The sequence below is a fragment of the Pan paniscus genome, chromosome 13 (genome assembly GCF_029289425.2).
Source record: "Pan paniscus chromosome 13, NHGRI_mPanPan1-v2.0_pri, whole genome shotgun sequence".
Lineage (NCBI taxonomy): Eukaryota > Metazoa > Chordata > Mammalia > Primates > Hominidae > Pan > Pan paniscus.
Genome location: NC_073262.2, coordinates 46,585,138 through 46,591,160, shown reverse-complemented (window position 1 = coordinate 46,591,160; position 6,023 = coordinate 46,585,138).

The following is a 6,023-nucleotide window of genomic DNA, read 5'->3' as shown; positions in this document are numbered from 1 at the left end:
TTTTTTCTTTTGTTGAGTGTGCCTTTGGTGTCATATCCAACAAATACAATAGTGTGAAGCTTTTGTCCTACATTTTCTTCTAAGAGTTTTATAGTTTTAGATCTTACATTTAGCTCTTTGACCCACTTCTTTTTCTTGTTTTGTTTTGTCTTGTTTTGTTTTGAGACAGGGTCTCGTTCTGTCACTCAGGCTGAAGTGCATTGGCATGATCTCGTCTCACTGCAACCTCTGCCTCCTGGGTTCAAGCAATTCTCCTGCCTCAGCCTCCCAAGTAGCTGGGATTATAGACACGCATCACAATGCCCAGCTATTTTTTGTATTTTAATAGAGATGGGGATTCACCATATTGGCCAGATTGGTCTCGAACTCCTGACCTCAGGTAATCTGCCCGCCTCGGCCTCCCAAAGTGCTGGTATAACAGACGTGAGCCACTGTGCCCAGCCTTTGATCCAATTTGAGTTCATTTTGTATGTGATGTTATGTAAGGGCCCAACTTCATTCTTGTGCATGTGGATATGTTTGAGATACCACCTCACACCTCTTGGAATGACTACCATTTAAAAAAGCAGAAAATAACAGGTGTTGGTGAGCATGTGGAGAAATTGGAACCCTTGTTTTGATGAGAATATAAAATGGTACAGCTGCTGTGGAAAGCATTATGGTGGTTCCCCAAAAAATTAAACATAGAACTACATAATCCAGCAATACTATTGTGGGGTATATATCCAAAAGGATTGAAAATGGAGTCTTGAAGAGATATTTGTATATCCATGTTCATAGCAGCATTATTCACAATTGCCAAAATGTGGAAGCAACCCAGATGTCCATCAGTGGATGAATAAACAAGATATCACACACACATACATGCACACACACACACACACACATACTCACACAATGGAATACCATGGAATACTATTCAACCTTAGAAAATAGAATGGTGGTTGACAAGGGTTCAGGAGAGGGTGAAACAGGGAGTTATTGTTTAATGGGTATAGAGTTTGTTTTACAAGATGAAAAGATATATGGAGATACTTGATGGTGATGGATGCACAATATGAATGCACTTAATATCACTGAAAGGCACACTTAAAATGGTTATAATGGTAAATTTTATGTTATGTGTGTTTTGCCATGATCAGAAATTGAAAAACAATCCATTGTATTCCTATACACTAGTAATGAATAATCCAAAAATGCAACTAAGAATGCAATTTAATTTACCACAGCAACAAAGAGAATAAAATACTTAGAAATAAATTACATAAAATCAATGCAAGGCTTGTACATAGAAAAGTACACTGTTGAAAGAAATAAAAGAAGATCTAAATGAAAGAAAAGACATACCATGCTCTTAGATCAGAACACTTACTATTGTTTAGATGGCAATTCTCCTTAAATTGATCTATGAAATCAACTCAGCTCTTAATAAAATCCCAGGTGGGTTTTTTTATATCAACTGATAAGCTGATTCTAAAATTAATATGAAAGTATAAAAACTCCGAATAGCAAAAACAATCTTGAAAAAGAACACAATTAGAGGACTCAGAGTTCCCAATTTAAAAATTTGCTATAAACTTCAATAATCAAGACAGTGTGGTATGGCATAAAGATAAACACATAGATCAACAACACATACGGAGAGTCCAGAAATAAATCTTACATTTATGGTCAATTGATTTTTGACAAGAGTGCCAATAAATCAATAAGAAAAATATCAGTCTTCATAACAAATGGTGCTGGGACAATTGGATATCTGCATTCAAAAGAATGAAGTTGTACCCTTTCCTCATACCATACTCAAAAATTAACTCAGGCCTGTAATCCCGGCACTTTGGGAGGCCGAGGGAGGTGGATCACGAGGTCAGGAGTTCGAGACCATCCTGGCCAACACGGTGAAACCCTGTCTCTACTAAAAATACAAAAAAATTAGCTGGGTGTGGTGACAGGTGCCTGTACTTCCAGCTACTCAGGAGGCTGAGGCAGGAGAATGGCGTGAACCTGGGAGGCAGAGCTTGCAGTGAGCCAAGATCGCACCACTGCACTCCAGCCTGGGAGACAGAGTGAGACTCCGTCTCAAAAAATAAATAAATAAAAATAAAAAAATAAAAAAACCTCAGAGTGAAGCATAGAACTAAATACAAGAGCTGAAACCATACAGCTTAAAGAACTACCAGAACAAACCTTGTGACCCCAGGCTAGGCAATGGACTCTTAGATTTGACAGCAAATGTGAGCAAGAAATGAAAAAATAGAGAAAATAAACTTCATCAAAGTTAACTTTTGTGCATGAAAGAACATTATCAAGAAAGGGAAAAAACATACAGAAAGGGAGAAAATATTTTCATTTCATACATCTGATAAAGGTTTAATATTGAGAATGTATAAAGAATTCTTACAACTCAACAACAAAAAGACAAACAACTCAATTAAAAAATTGGAAAGTGAATTGAATAGACATTTCTTCGAAGAAGATACACAAGTGGCAAGCAAGCATATAAAAAATGTTCAACAGCATTGGCCATTAAGGAAATGCAAATCAAAACCACAATGAAATATCACTTCTCACATACAAGGATGGCTGTAATTCTAAAAAAAAAAAAAAAGTGCTTGCAGAAATGTGGAGAAACAGAAATCCTCATAAATTTTCAGTGGGAATGTAAAATGGTGCAGCCACTGAGGAAAACACTTCGGTAATTTCTCAAAAAGTTCAACATAGAGTTCTAGATGACCCAGAAATTCCCCTGCTAGGTAGATACCCAAGGGAAATGAGAACATTTGTCCATCAAAAACCTTTGCTCATGAATTTTTGCATTGGCATTACTTATAATAACCAGAAAGCAGAAACAACCCAATGTCCATCAACTGATTAATGGATAAATACAATTTGATATATCCATACAATGAAAAATTATTCAGCCTTAAAAAGAAATGATGTACTAACACGTGCTATCACATGGATGAACCTTAAAATCATGCTGCTAAGTGAAAGGAGGCAGTCACAAAAGACCACATCTTGTATTGTTCCATTTATGTGAAATGTCCAGAATGAGCAAATCCATAGAGACAGAATGTAGATTAGTGTTTGGCTAGGGTTGGGGAATGTGTGTGTGTCGGGGAACGGGGAGCGTAGGGTGGGAAGTGACTGCTAATGTGGGGTTTCTTTTGGGGAAGATCAAAATGCTTTAAAATAGATTGTGGTCTTTGGAATCTAGGGATTGTATGAAATGTTTGGAATCTATGGATTCCACACTTGTGCCATGGAAGCACAACTTTGTGGATATGCTAAAAACTATTGGCTCATATACTTTAGGTGAGTTTTATTGTATATAAATTATATCTCATTAAAACTGTTAATAGCACACACAAAAAAAGAATGGTGGACTCAGGGGAAGATGCGCACAGCCCTGAGATCTGGCTTTCCAGGCAGTGACCTCCCATGCCAATCTTTAAGTCTTCTGGTTGACATTCAGTAATCATTCTTTTCTGCTTTCTGACCACTTCAATGAAAGGATATGTGAGAAAAATCACGGGATGCCCTTCCTGTGAAGCACAGCCATCAGGTGGCATTTTATTTCAGGATGCACCTGCCAAGCCACTTACCAAAGCTGCCGCTGCCCGGAGGCAGCCCTTAGCGGACTCCCAACTCCCTGAAGCGCCTCACTTTGTATCTCCTCTACCTGCCTGGCAAACCCCTGCCACTCACATTTTGGTCACTACTTAGTTTTCACTCATATTTATCAACAAAGACGTTTATTAAATTTTAACAAATCCTTGAGCGAGAAATATGGAAACTTACTGATGAAGTTATAAATTTAAGTACACAAATGGTAGGATGAGGCAGGATGATTTTTCTAATAATGAAACATGTTTGATATTGGAAAAGTCATGTTAATTTTGTGATTAAACTACTATCTATTACAGTCAATTTTGCAAAGGAAAATTGAGTGAGGTTATGTTACTCAGAAATTCTAACTTTCTTAGATCCTGTTTTGGTTTATTTTAATTGGGTGACTTTATTATTGCATCATTGTGCCCTTTTCTGTTTTTACTTTATATACTAGATAGTTTATAGTGCAGACACACAGGCTTGCTAAAGAGACACTTTTAAAGCAGTTTTCAGCTGTCTTTTGGGAGTAATTAGAGAATACCTTCGGGGCAATGGTCTCATTTAGATATTCAGTTACAAACCTTTCCATCTTAAGCATGCTACCAAATGGCTTTGAATGTTTCTGAAGTATTATTTATTTAAAAAATATTCTGGTTATGAAACAACTGAAAACATCATCACCTATACGTGCAGTGCCTTGCAGCTTTGAAATACTTTCTCCCCTCCTGTCTGAGGCCATCCTGGACAGTGGGGGGCATGGGCTGCGGTCTCTTTCCTGGGCCTTCCTTCCTCCCTGGTCTTTGCTGACCCACAGCGGCACCTCCTTGCTCTCATCCTGTCTGAACTATTCAGCCTGTACTTTGGTACCAGCCCGACCTGGGGGATGATCCCTTCTCAGATATTACAGAGAAACCATCCCGAAGTCGCAAGTATTTCCTTGCCAGTCTAGGGCCCTGACAGCACGTTCTCTGCTTTCTTCTGGGGATGGGAAGGGCATGTTGATGTGAATTCCAACTCAGTTCAAGACATTGACTTTTATAGCAATGTGGGCTTTATCTGTGTCCTCATCTCTCTCCTTTTTAAGGCCTGTTTCAGAAATGTCCGGGAAGCTTGGAGTCTCAAGCCTGCTAGCGCTGATGTTTTTGACTCAAGCAGTCCTGTATCTCTCATTCCAGTGTCATTGCTCAGCCATGACCAAACCCACGCAGGGTTTGGAGGACACTCAGGGTGCAAAATGCAAGCCCTTCTGGCAGTCCTGTTCATCACTGGCCTTCAACTTTGCTAAGAACGCATGAGCTTCTGGGCCTAGGCTTACTCTCCAGGTGACCTTGGGAAGTCCTTGACCTTCTCTGAGCCTGTCCCATTATCCGTAAGTGGCACACATTCTCAGCAGCAGGTTGCTGCGAAGCAGATAGCAACGGGCAAGTGGCAGATGCTCAGTCCAAGACACTGCCTCCCTCACACCCCTGGGAACCGGCTCACAGGGAGGAGTCAGTGGCCCATGACCCTCATGTGCCCCCTCACCGGCATTGCCAGGCAGATGTTTCTTGAGGAAGCTAGAGCTGCTCAGAGTGATTCTTCTCTTAAACAATGGTGCTGTTTTGCAGCTTATATTGTGCAGTGTTTATTTTTTCTTAACAACTAATTCAATTATAAAATTGAGCTGAAACTCATAAGAGAAGAAAAAAAGTAGTTTCTTAAAAACCACAACAAAGATATTACAGTTGTCAAGAGGGATTTGGTCAATGATTTTCGACTTTTTACAGAGAATGCAGCCTCCATGGTGAATTAGAAAGAGGCTGGGGTATGGAGAGACCTGGGTCAGGCCCCAACCCTGCCTGAACATGTTTGTGACTCAGAGTTTGTCTTGCCCCATCCCTGTAGAACAGCATGTAGGTGGATGGATCAGAGGCCTTGCCCCAGGCAAAACTCCATGTTCCAGGTTACCAGGTGGGAGGAAAGGAGTCAAACCATGCACAATGAACTCGACTAGACACTGGGGATTTATGCCCAGGGCCCCTGAGCAGCCATAGGTCCCATGGCTGCCTCCCCACAGAGGACAGGCACCCAGCCAGCAATTCTCATGCCCATGTGAAGTACAGGTCCCACTGATTCCCTAGGGAGCACCAATGTCCCCTCCCCCATTTCCACTGCCAGTGTCATCTCACAGATCCACTTTTTCTCTGTTAACCCATCCACTCAGCAAGTCTTTGCCAGGCATGGCTATGTGCCCGGCCCTGTGCCAGATGTGGAAATGCAGCCATAGTCCTCTCCCTCCTGGACTGCAGCCACGGGCAGACTCTTGGGCCTTCCTGCCCTGCACATTTCAGCCCTCTGTCTCGCAGGCTGTCAGTAAGGATGCTTTCTAAGACAACATGGGACTGCAGACTGCGCTCTGCCCTTCAAGACAAAGT